This window comes from Pseudonaja textilis, chromosome 4 (genome assembly GCF_049901715.1).
Source record: "Pseudonaja textilis isolate UNSWEBS1 chromosome 4, rPseTex1.2, whole genome shotgun sequence".
In the NCBI taxonomy this organism is placed as follows: Eukaryota; Metazoa; Chordata; class Lepidosauria; order Squamata; family Elapidae; genus Pseudonaja; species Pseudonaja textilis.
Genome location: NC_141993.1, coordinates 47,319,600 through 47,333,643, shown reverse-complemented (window position 1 = coordinate 47,333,643; position 14,044 = coordinate 47,319,600). Strand labels below are relative to the sequence as shown.

Genomic DNA, 14,044 nt, shown 5'->3' with positions numbered 1-14,044 from the left:
CTAGTTGTGACTGACTTTAGAGGGCAGTGCTCATTTCTGTTTCTTAAACCAAAGAGCCAGCATTGTCCGAAGATGTTTTGGTACTCATTTGGCCAGTAAGACATCATGCAGCAGCACAAAGCATATAGCAAAACATGAAATACTGTTACCTTCCTGCATGCTTATATGCAGTACCTATTCATTTACTTGCCTTTTCATGCTTTCAAACTGCTAGGTTAGCAGGAGCTGGGACAAGTGATGGGAATTCATTTCATCTGGCAGCACTTGGGTCTCGGACTGTCAAGGTATGGACCTCTAACAGTTTAAGACTCAACATCCTAACCACTGAGCCACTGTGCCCCTTATAAATGCGTAAAAATATATTCTGTACATTAAATTAATTTAAACCAATCCCTGGACTAGCAACTTTATATTCAAAAATATACACAATTGTTTTTGTAATATGCAATTCAGTTCTGAAGAAGCTTCTTGGATGAGAAGTGAAATGTTTGCAAGGAAAAAAACCAAAAAAGTCCAGTTGCCTCTTGAAAAGAACCTTTGGGACAACCATGACCCAAATGATTGAGAATCTCCATAAACTTTCCTTTCCTCCTTTAATATTTCATCCAATAAGTAGCATGTAAGTGCACCATTTATTAAATCACAATGTTGTCATTCTATGCACTTGCCTCTCTCATTTCCATGCATTCTCTAGTTGCCTTTAGTTTAACTTTATGTCTGTCTATTCTTGGTTCTGAATTCATTTAAGAAATACTGATCTCTTTAGGCAACTTATCTGAACCTAATTTTCCCGGGCTTGCAAACTTCCTCTAATTCCCTTCTTGGCCTTACTCTCTCATGTACAGATTTAGACTAAGCCAAAACTTAAAACCAAGGAGGAAATGAAGGAAGAATTTAGATCATGGGTGTCAAACTTGCGGTGTCACGTGATGTTTCATGATGTTTTTCCCATTCGCGGAGCTGGGGTAGGTGTGGCCTTCACATGACATATCCGGCCTGCGGGCCACCAGTTTGACATTCCTGGTTAGATCCTTCAGCTAAATATTATTCTTCACACATTTATTTAAAACAATTATAGTAATCAGCATAAGAAATACTTTTGACTATAGCATACTACCAGAATCAATAATGTATTCACCAGTCAGCCACTGCTCATCTTTGTAAGAGATTTCAGTACATATTTCCTACAAGGCCCATTCCAGATAATAGTGCATCACTCTGAGAAATTCAGATCTTAATTTGCTGATGACACTAAATACATGAATATCAGATGCTTGGCTCCTCTCATTACTGTGCAATGCACTAACTTGAACAATTAGCGAATCTAATTGCAGATTCAATACAGCAATTCGGTTATTTCTAGTGTATTTCAAAAATTAAAGAAAAATCTTTTGAAGATCTTGCTTTTTTTAATTGCCCTATTAAATATATAATTGAAGGAAGGAAATTACTTGTTTGGGAAATATGCTTTAGAAAAGTAATTGGTTTTTTTATTAAATAAAGTACTGAAAATATGCATTCTATTATAAGACAAAGATTACAGTTAACTTTTGAAAGATTTCAGAGGAATTAATCAATCCAAATTGGTGGAATAATGCTTTCTGTATTAATGAAATAAATATACTACAAAGTCACTAACAGGCTTTTTGTATCTTTAGGTACTATTCAGATTTTCTTTTTAGATTTATAGAATAAAGAAAATTAAAGTAACGTTTCATTTATACAGGATTAAGAGGTATGCTAAATATTTAAAAAATGAACAAATATATCCAAAGATAGAGCATTATTAACTGCTTTTAACCTCAGAGATTTCCCTTCCAAAATTCAAGTACTATCTAAACAGCTAGTCTTAATATAAGACAATTTACAATTACAAACATTTCGATTCCAAACCGTTAACATTTAAGGTCAAACTATCATATATCTGCACTAACCAACTTACCTCATCATCTTATTTGGATGTTCTTCTTGTAAAATTTGTAGCTGTCAAATCCACGTTACCTATTTTTTAAAAAGCTCCCTTCCCCCATATATAAGCAATTTTTCTTTTTTCTGGCTGGATTTCAGCATAGCACTATGCGTGAAACAAACTGGGAGATGCCACGTATCTGTTTAGACAGTGCTAGAGAACACAGATCTGCAGCAAATTTAATAAGTTACAGGATATCACTGTTCAATACATCTCCGTTTGGAACAGAATCTCTCTGGCTATATGTTTTACCCTTAACTTTCAATGCAGCTCTAAGAGTCACAATTTCCTGGCAAGCTGCCTGTTTTGGCAGTGAAGCATAGAAAGTACAACGGTGGAATGAGATAGGAGGGAGGAGAGACAGTTAAACATGACAAAAGTTACACAACAGCTACCATCAAAATATACGAAAGGCACTATAAGAAATATTGCGAATTTATGATGCGCCGTATGAAACCCTTGGGATATCAACCGAAAGGCAGCATTGCTAAATATCATCATGGCTTTGAATAAACAAGATATGATTCATCTTTTTCATACACAAGTTAGACGGTTTGATCTTTGGCAACAGGATCATCACAAAAAGGCTGTGGGGCTTTTTTGTACCCTCTCAGGATTCTCCAGGTATAAATATAGATATTAGTTTGTAAAGTAAAATTTCATTTTACTTTACAAACTAATATCTATGTTTATATCTGGAGAATCCTGAATACAACGGTCCACAGAATTTGAGTTCTTTCTGACAGTTTAGGAATCTCATCTGAAAAGCAGGAGACTGAAGAAATTGCATGTTCAAATCCACAACCAGTTAACAGTCTGTTTGGACAGAACAGTATTGGGGTGGTAAGCGCACCACCACAATTAAATAATTGTTCTCTCTGCACTAGAAGGGTTTGTTCCAACCAGATAATGTGGAAGAAATAATATGGTTCCTTCTAATTTTACAGAAACTTCTTCCTTCATACAGCTAATCTCAAAAACGAGTAATTTTAACACTATGTAGGACAGCAAGGAAGAACTAATTTGTGGTGATAGTTAAAACATCAGGCTACAAACCGGGAGACCATGACTTATAATCCTGACTTAGATATAAAGGCAGTTGGGTGATTTGGATTCAGGCTCTTTCTCTCAGCCATAGGAATCAGGCAATGGCAAACCTGAGTTGAAGGAACATGCATGCCTGCACACATACACAAAACAAGGAAAGAGACATGTTTGAAAATGTCCCTTTTCCCCCGACATATTTTGCCTTTTTTCTACCCGAGTCCTCCAGACTCAGAGAATATGATCTTGCTCCATGCCAGATAGATGGTGTCTCTCTTGGTGTCTCTCTGAATACTTAACAATTTTGTGGTGATCAGCATGGCAGCAAATAAGGACTACTGAACAGTTCTGATGGTTTTTATATACAAAGGAGACTATTTGGAATATAGAAAAATATTCAGATGCACTTTTTTTTAACACAAGCAGATTCTATAGTGGATTTGTCCTTCCACAAAATGTTGAGTATTAGCTTGTAAGGATTAGAGGCAATGTCACTTAGAATGATTGAATGAGGGTTATACTAGGGATACAGGCCAAGAGATAAATATTCCTTGAAATCAGTTCGTGTTTAGTTCTCTCCCACAAATGGATTGAAGGCATTGCTCAATATTGCCCAACCTGCATTGTATCCTCTAAGGTTCTGGTCTAGATAAATATTTCCCTAGATAAATAGCTAGGATAAATACATAGATAAATAGCTTTGATCCTTAGCAGCCAGGATACTTAGATTATAATAGTGTTTAATTCAGGGCAATCACTGGAAGGCCATTCATATATATATATATATTGTCTCATGGAAACAATACAATTTACCAATTATTTATCTTCCAGCCCACATATGCCAACTGAATTGGATAATAAAAGTAATATTTGATAATGATGTACTGCTAAGCTGGAAATGCTTACTTTTCTATGCTATTTCTTTTAATTACTAAATAATGAAGAATATTGTAAGGGAATTCCAATAATAACTCAGAGTCACTTGGTGAAGAGATGAGCAGTCTAGAAATGTAATCAAACAACCAACAGTACAATATACCTATGTGGGCACTTATAAGGTAAAGGTAAAGGTTCCTCTTGCGCATACATGCTAGTTGTTTACGGCTCTACGGGGCGGTGCTCATCTCTGTTACAAAGCCGAAGAGCCAGGGCAGTCCAAAGAGGTCTCCGTGGTCATCTGGCCGTGGCTGGCATGACTAAATGCCAAGGGCACATGGAACGCTGTTACCTTCCCACCAAAGTGGTCCCTATTTTTCTATTTGCATTTTTACATGCTTTTGAACTGCTAGGTTGGCAGAAGCTGGGACAAGTATCACGAACTCACTCCATTACGCAGAGCTAGGGATTTGAACCGCCAAACTGTTGTCCTTTCTGATCGACAAGCTCAGCATCTCAACTACTGAGTGGGCATGTAAGGCTATATAAAAATATACCTAAGTTTTTTCTGGTAGTATTAGTTCATTTTGTATCAAATTTTAGCATCTAGAACTGCACTGTACATGTGTCATCAAAATGAGAAATAATAAAAGTATTAACAAAAAGAAAATTTTAAGAGCAAGTTTTAAATAACGGTATGGGCCGCTATCATTAAAACAAACACATATCCACACCAGAATTTAATTTTTGTCTGAATTCTGCAAAAAAGTATTTAAAAGAGCGAAAGTCATAAAGGAACAACATGGGGCCTTTATTCAGCTCATAGGTTAATCCCACCCATTCCCTAGGCAAATTCAGAAGTTGGTGATGCTGAAAGATGTCGATCTTTGCTTTGATAATTTTTTTGGTGGCTGCTATGTGTATATGTTTTTATTATTTTTAATATTGTTAGCACCCCAGAATTGTGTAACTGAGATGGGCAGCCACCTAAATCTAATTAATATGAAATAAAAACTTGTTTAGTTATTTGGAAATCTTCATTAGAAGTATTGCTAACCTTATGAAAATTATGGATATAAAACAACTTAAGCAAAATAAAAAACTTCAATGATATAATTTCCTATCCAGTATCACATCACAACCGTATTCTCTGCACATACTTATAGGTAGTCCTCGAGTTACAAGAGTTCATTTAGTGACCGTTCAAAGTTACAGCATCACTGAAAAAGTGACTTATGAACGGTTTTCACACTTATGACCATTGCAGCATCCCCATGGTCACCTGACCAAAATTCTGATGCTTAGCAACTTGTTCATATTTATCATGGTTGCAGGCGGTTGCGGTTCATGTGAACAGCTTTGGCAACCTCTGACAAGAGAAGTCAATGGGAAAGACTGATTCACTTAGCAACTGTGTTATTAACAATTGCAATGGTTCACTTAACAACTGTGGTAAGAAAAGTCATAAAATGGGGCAAAATTCACTTAACAAATGTCTCACTTTGCAATTTTTGGGCTCAATTTTTGGGCTCAATTATGGTCATAAGTCTGGAACTACCTGTATTATGGTCATAAGTCTGGGACTACCTGTATAATGTGGGACTACCTGTATTTTATTAACTATAGCAGCAAGATTTTGACATGGTAACTCCTTTATTTTCAAGTTGCATTGAAAGAGTTTGATTGTGTCTCTTACAGGTTTAGGGATTCTCAAAAGTACTGGAATATCAGAAAAAATAACCACTCAATGTATGCAGATGCATGATCATTACTGTCATATGTATGATTATGCACAGAAATTAATGATTATGCACAGAAATTAATGACTGCATAATTGTATCTTACTATGTAATTACTATGTTTACATATTGAGACAAATATTTTCTACTACAAAGTTCAAGTATGACTTATTCTTAGCCTTACATTTTTTATTTTATATGTTTGATATCATATATCAAGCAGTAAACAAGCAATAGTTAGAATTTTTCTGTTGGACATTTCATTGGTGGAATGAAAAGGTGTAAATAAATTTAAATAAATAAATAAAATAAAGGTGTAAATAAAGGTGTAACCAAAATCAGAAGTACTTGCTCTAACAGCATCAGCTCCTACTTTTTTAAAAACCTACTTTCTATGTACTTAATTTACGCTTTGGTAAACAGTCATAAAAATTAAGTGTTCAGTTATTAATGTATGGTTCGTGTACACAGTAATACTGAACATACACAAGCTATTATTGAATAATAATTGAAATTCTTAGGCTAGTTTTGGTCTATATTAATTTTTTAAAAGATAGTAACTTTCATCTGTAAAATTCAGAAAAAAATATTTTTAACTAGAACGCATATCTGATAATAGGAAGCCAAATTCTAAATGACCTTCAACCGTAAACTATTCTGTTTAAACGTTAGTTTCATCTATCTATGTTTCCACCTTTTTAATGCAAAGCAAATCTCTGGTGAAGCCATAGTACACATTTTGTGTCTACTTTTTTACCCCTAGGACGGAGAACTTTCTAGTCTCATGCTGGTTCAGTGAAGTCTGTGATATAAATATAGAAAGATACCTAAAGTGAAGCCAAAGTAAGACCAGTGGCATATCAGAATACAAAAATAGAGGCCTAACTTCCATATTTTTATGCCAATCTTACACAAAGCTGTCTTTGAAAGAAGAGAAAGTAAAGCACTGAATCCTTTCTCACAGATATATTTAAAGGGAGTTATTTGCAAAAATATGTGCACCAAAACAACTAATTTTATCTTATTATCTTGGAATATTACAACCCCAATTCATTGTAGATACATAAAATAAGATAATACAAATACCTGGATTCTGCTTCTTGGCAATTACCAGTAACAAGAGAGAATGGAAACCCAACTTTTTCCATTGTTTAACCTTTACTTGTAACAGCTGTTAGACGCCAAAGAACTGTATGCAATAATCCAAAGGATGATGAGAAGTATTCCCTCAGAGTTAAAAAATAGACATCACAACAATTTGGTGTCTCATACTGAACCTCCTTCCTGTCTAACTACAATTGCACTGCATGACTGTACTCCTACGGAGAGACCAGCCTCAGTTACTCCCAACCCAGATACATCAACAATGAGCAAAGGAGATAGCATTATTCTTCCGTGTAACGAAGAATTTCCTTCTACTGAAATGACAGTTTCATTTCCACCCAAATTCATGCTATCGGTAACGGCTTATAAAAGAGGAGCATCTTATTTCCAAATATTTCAGTAAGTCAGTGGCTGTATAGTCAATTTCTATTTTTGTTTACACAATAAGCATTTCTACAAATAGGCTATAAGATATAATAAGACTTACAGTTGACACCAGCTATGTGTCTAAAGCTAGCTATTATTTGGGATGAAGTGGGAGGGAGAAAGGAGGAATTTGTACTGTATAAATGTTACACATAAAACAAGAGTAGAGGTTGTAACCCATTTTCTATGGGTCTCCATACTTTATCTTTCTTGAATTGACAGTCAGTACTATGTATTCTAACATGTGCTTTATAATACAGATTTTCTAATTAATGTACCTAAAATTCAATAAGCACCTCAGGGTTTTTTAAAGTCTTACTGATTTGTATTTACAACAAAACAAAAGTAAAAACATTTTGTACAATTTAATATCTATGATAATCTATCAGGTACTGAATCACTATACAGGTTAAGCGAGTCTTACAGATGACAGCTGTAAAAAAGCTATGCGCAACACCCACCCAAGGTGATGTAACACAATAGATTTCTCAACAGATTCAGCCCAACTTTTAGTTAACCTGCTGAAATAAGTAAACGCATAAATATGCAATTCTCTAAACTCTATATAGATTATTCCAAAATTTATCCTGACAAAAATATACATTATTTTTAAAACAACCACCTGAATTTATTGCAACCGCAGCAAATTTAAACAACACGATCCTCAAAAATCACTCACAACAATTCTGATAAACCATTCCACCCTTTAGCTTCTTCTCAGCCATTAGAGGTAGAAGAGAGGGCAATTTTGGGTCCTAGGGATTATATCTAAAAATATTAATAGTCACACAATACGGAGGATAAACATAGTGATAGAAAAATATTATTTAAACAGTCATAACTGAGATTTCTAAAGAGTTCATTTTTTAAAATTTCAGTCAGTCTAAATAATTACATGTCAATATTTTTTCTTTCTTTCACAGATCTATTGACAAATTGCACTGGCACTTTTGGCAGTTTCCTGCTCTTTTGAAGGATGGAGGATAGGAATCTGTGGGTCTCAAAAAAGAATTACAAAATCCGCTTCACTAAAATAGGAAGGGCACAGTGGTACTTAACAGTTCATGAATCCTGTTGAATTTTACAGTAACTCTGCATAAATATGACCTAAAATGTGATCTTCTGTACATACCTCCTAAAACTAGATAAAGAGAACCCAATTAAACAAAGTCAAAAACATAATACAAAACTACATATTTGGAAAACTACATGAGTCCTAGTGAAGAATCATTTAATACAGGTAGTCCTCGACTTATAAACATTTATTTAGTTACTATTTAAAGTTACAATGGCACTGAAAAAAGTGACTTATGACCGTTTTTCACATTTACGATGGTTGCATTTCACATTTACGACCCCATGGTTGTATGATCAAAATTTGGATGCTTGGAAAGTGATTCATGTGATCCACTTTTGCAAACTTTTGACAAGCAAAGTCAATGGGGAAGCCAGATTCACTTAACAACAGTGTTAACTGCAGTGATTCCTGTAACAATTATGGCAAGAAAAGTCATAAAATCGGACAAACTCACTTAACAAATGTTTCGCTTAGCAACATAAATTTTGGGTTCAATTGTGGCTGTAAGACAAGGACTACCTGTATGAGTCAGCAGTGTGCTGCAGATGTCAAAAAAGCCAATTTGGTCTTAGGTTGCTTTAACTGAGGGATAGAATCAAGCTCCCATGAAGTGTTAGTGCCACCTTATAATGCCTTGGTATATTGCTGACCAAGTGGAGCACATCATTTATTGAAAGCAAAGGTTCACATATTTTTGCCACACACAAATACTGTATGTAGTCTTGGATCATTTTCCTCAGTAAATAATCAGATGTAATTTTTTTGGATTCTTTTGTTTAATTGGGTTTTCTTTATATAGTTAAGGTAATTTGTTATGCAGAAATATTGAAAATCCAATAGGATTCACAAACTTTTAAGTACTACTGTAATAGCATCAGACATAGTTCAGTAGCTTTAGATCTATGTATATGAACAGCTGTGCTTCTATAAGCAAGAAAACTAAAGAAAACCTGATTTTATTTAAAAACCTATTTTAAATAGCACATCTTTTTAAAGAACCTGTTACAGGAATATGCTTCCAGAGAGCCTGAAATAGGAATCTTTCTAGGTTCAAGAGTTTACTTTTATTTCCTTGTTTCCTGTCTGAGTCAGTGCTTTATTCTACTGGCCCACTGATCCATAATTGCCCTTTATGTTTGATGGCTTGATTAGCAGGTATCATCCCAATTCTCGGTATTTAGAAAATACACACCATCTCTGGAGAGAGGAAACAAATTAACTTAAATACTAAAAGCAAGTGGATCCTTTGGGTTCTGTGTAATTTTTGATGAAACTAAAACCCACTATCAGGCATTTTATTCATGCAAAGTTCTAAAAAAACAAAATCCGTGGTTACCCACATGGTGGTATGTGTCTTCCTCAATTGGGGTCCTCTACCAGAAAACTGGGAGTTTGAGGGCAGAGCTGGCGTCGTGACGATACGGCATGCGATCTTGGAGATCTGAGATCGCTGCCGATATCTTTGCTCCTGGACGGTCCAAGTGGATCTAAACCGTCCCAAAGAGACAGTGAATGTAAAGAGTGCATCCTGTCGATCCCAGGGATATCACAAAGTCCCAGGTAGATCCAGGAGAAGCTCTTTTTGCCAGCGGCAAAGAGGCAGCCATTAAAGCTGCTGAAGTTGGTTCAGCTCCGATACGAAAGAGAATGGAAAGAGAGAGTGTGCCGGTTTGGTGAGAACTTTTTCTTTATTTTAAGACTTGAAAGGACACCCTAAAGGAAAGAAAGAATCTGTAAAAGTTTTGACAGAAGTGATTAAGCGGAGATTTTAAACAGGAATGTCAAAGTAAAAATTGCTGGATTTTCTACACATGATCTTATATTTTGAAACTGGACTGGGTTTTTTTCTTCTTCTTTTTATATGTTCTTCTCTCCTTTTTGATTTTATAATATTTGAAGCCAGAGACTCCCTTTTAGTTATTTTTTAAATGTCTTTTTTTTAAATTAATTCTTATTATATTTTGCTTGGAAAAGGAGAGGGAAAGTGAAAGTTAAAGACACTTTGTAACACTGCCAACTAGAGGCTTGGAAATATTCTATTTTTCTTTTGACCAGACAAAGCTGAGAAAGAACTGAGACTTTGTTTCAAGGACATTGCCTGTTTGATAAGATAGAGGGAAGAGCACGGGAGAGTATTATTACAGGTGCTCTTCTGGGTTTCTATCAATAGCTAGAGTCTGGTGTTGAAGCTTAGGAAAAGAAAAGGTGATAAGTCTTTGGAGAAGAGAGTTATAACAAGAGCCTTGGATAATCAAATAAAGTGCAGTGTGCTCTTTTTATTCTTTTTAAGCTGTGCTACCCCTCCTCATCAGCTTACTTTTTTTTTGCAATAGCTATTTGGATTTTTGGCTCTCTGGAACTTGTCTTTGTTTCTTTTTTTTTCTTGTCTTTGGAAGTTAAATTTTTACGTCTGCTTTTTATTTTAAAGGAAAAGCTTTAGTATTAATGCTTCCCTTCCTTTTCTTTTTAAGGGAGTAGCCTTTTTCTTCTCTTTCCCTTCCTGGTATTTTTGTCTTTCCATTTACCTTCCATATTGGTTTTTTTTCTTTTTCTTTTTTTGGTTTATTTTTATGTATACTTTTATATTTGAGACCTCTTAATTGGATTAAGGTGTTGAAGAACCTGACGAATTTTTCCTTTCTTTTTTAGCCTTTTTCTTCACTTTTTCGCCTTTTTAGGATTTTACAACTTTTTGTGTGTGTGTGTGTGTGTGTTCATGGTGTGTTTATGGTCTTTTCCTTCATTTTTGAATTTTTACTGTCATCTAACCAACCGACTGGATTAAGGTATACAAGAACCTGAAGAATTTTTTTCTTCTCTTTCTATTATTATTACTATTTGGCTTCTCTTTTCTTACTATTCTCCTATTTTTTTCCTACTATTTTTATTTGAAACTGCAATTGGTTATTTTACAACTGGATTAAGGTCTAGAAGAACCTGAAGATTTTGAACTCCACAAAATGAGTAGGAAATTAACAGCTCCTGGTTCTTCAACTTCCACTTCTTCCTCTCCACCATCTGGAGGACAACGTTCAACACAGACAATATTAAGGCAAGAAAAACAAGAAAAAGTGACCCTGCAGATGATTATGCAAGGAATTCAAATTATTCAAACAAGATCAGAGAATATTGAAAAGAGAATAGAGAACATTGAACAAAGAACAGAGAACATTGAACAAAGAACAGGGAAAACCGATGAAAAAGTGGAGAACATCCAACCAATGATGATGAAGTATGATGAGAGACTCCAAAAACTTGAAGAAGATGATAAACAAAGAGACAAGAAGACTGGAGACATTGATAACAGATTAACTGTGGCTGAACAAGATAAAAGTGGTATGCTGAGATGGGAGATGGACAGATCAGAATTTTATCTTAGATTCCAAAACATAGAGGAAGAAAAAGGAAAAAATCTAGCTGAGATAATGATAGAAATATTGGCTGAAGCTTTGGAAATAACTGAAGAGAAGATGATGGATGGAATAGATGAGGTTGATTGAGTCTTCACAAGATATGCGATGAGAAATAGCTTACCAAGAGAAGTTCACATCAGATTTACAAAGAAAGCCATTAAAACACAAATATTGCAAGGGGCAAGACAGAAAACATTGAAATACAAAGATAAGGCGATTGTGGTCTTGAAACAAGTACCCAGAAGAGTGAGAGAGATGAGAAGAAAATACCAATTCTTGACCAAATTGCTACTTAAAAAAAGAGGTGAATTATAGATGGCTGATTCCAAAAGGTTTAATGTTCACATGACAAGAACAGAGATATAGAATTGACTCAATTGAGAAAGCTGAATCATTTTACACAGAATTTTTCAGAGGGGAGGAAGAGGCAGAAAAAGAAATTTCACTAATTGAATTCCAAGAGGACTCCCAAATGACGACTGAAAAAGAAGAAGGTGCAGTAGGTGGAAAGGAGGAAGCCAAAGAACAACTTGAACCAAGATCCGCGAGAGCTGTCAAACCTAATTACAAAATATAACCATGGAAGAGAAAAAATTGATTACAATTAATATAAATGGACTTAACTCAGCCGTTAAAAGAAGGAAAATCTTTCATAAATTAGAGAAATTAAAATTTGATATAATCTGCCTACAAGAAGTACATATTAAAAAACAATATGAACAATTGTTGATACAGCCAAAATTAGGGAAAATATTCACTTCCTTAACACAATGCAAGAAAAGAGGAGTGGTTTTATATATTAAAGAGACCTTCTCAGCGAAATTGATTTATACTGATGACGATGGAAGAATATTAATGATGGAAATAATGGACAATACGAAAACACTCCTGATTGCAATTTATGCCCCGAATGACAAACAAGAAGAATTCTATAAAAAATTACATATGAATATAGTTGGACTATGTTAATATAGTTATGATGGGAGATTTTAATGGAATTGTAGACAATAAACTGGACTACACAGCACAGAAAACAATAAAGCAAAATAGAAAGACTCTCCCTAAATCTTTTTTTAAAATGGTAGATGAAATAAACTTAAAAGATACATGGAGAGAAAGAAATGCCAGAACTAAAAAATACACCTTCTATTCAAATAGACACTTATCATGGTCCAGAACAGATATGATATGGATGTCAACAGAATTAATAACTAATATTCAAGAAATAAATATTGAAACAAATACTTGGGCAGATCACAATCCAATGACAATTAAATGGAAAGGACAAAGAAGATCTAGATGGACGTTAAATAATATTATTTTAAAGGAAAAAGACTTCACACAGTGGATGGAGAAAGAATTGGCCTTTTTCTTTGGAGAAAACAAAAAAGAAGATACATCAATCCAGAATGTATGGGATACAATGAAGGCATATGCCAGAGGCTTGATGATAGACTATACAAGGAAAAGAAATACCATGAAAAGATTAGCCTCTAAGGCATTAGAAGATGAGTATAAAGGACTCAAAAAAGAGCTACAGAAAATGCCACAGAGAAAGGACATTAAGTTAAAAATGGATATAACCAAACATAAAATGGGTCTAATAGAAAAGGAAGAATTAGCACAAAAAATGAGAGGTGCTAAACAGAACTATTTTGAAGATGCAAATAAACCAGGTAGATGGTTAGCATATAAATTGAGAAAGGAGAAAGAATCAAGGAAAACATTGCAATTAATAGATGAACAAGGCCAAGTTTGCTATGGTAGTAAAGAGAAGAAGGAAATTATTCGAGATTATTATTATTATTATTATTATTATTATTATTATTATTATTATTATTATTATTATTATTATGTGACCACCATCTGAAATTTGAGTAGAGCCTTTCAGAATGCTGGCAGGAGAAACACAGGAGGAAGACACTAGGAAAAGAGCTGAATTCCAGAGATCAAACTGCTAAAGGCTCTTAGCTTTAGCATTATAATATTTTCAGAATAAGTAACCAAAATTGTTTAATACATGTCGTGATGAAGGGTGAATTCCATTTTACTTTTTCACACTTTTTCGTTTTTATATTTGTGTAATCTAATTAGTTTTTTCAACCTGTAATCACTAATAAAATTATTTGAATAAAAAGGAAAATTAATGTTATTTAATATACTGTATACAGGTAGTCCTTGACTTATGACCTGACCACAATTGAGCCCAAAATTTCTGTTAAGTGAGATATTTGTTAAGTGAGCTTTGCCTCATTTTACGACACTACAGTTGTTAAGTTAGTAACCCAATTGTGAAGTGAATCTGGCTTCCCCATTGGCTTTGCTTGTCAGAAAGTCACAGAAGGGCCCGGGACACTACAACCGTCATAAATATTTTTCTAAAGCTCCTATAGGC

General features: G+C 34.4%; 1 protein-coding gene across 9 annotated transcripts in view; it reads right to left on the bottom strand.

The window, feature by feature from the left end:
- NT5C2 (5'-nucleotidase, cytosolic II) overlaps positions 1-14,044 on the bottom strand; it is a 67,823-nt gene that overhangs the window by 33,843 nt on the left and 19,936 nt on the right. The gene's annotated exons all lie outside the window — the stretch shown is intronic.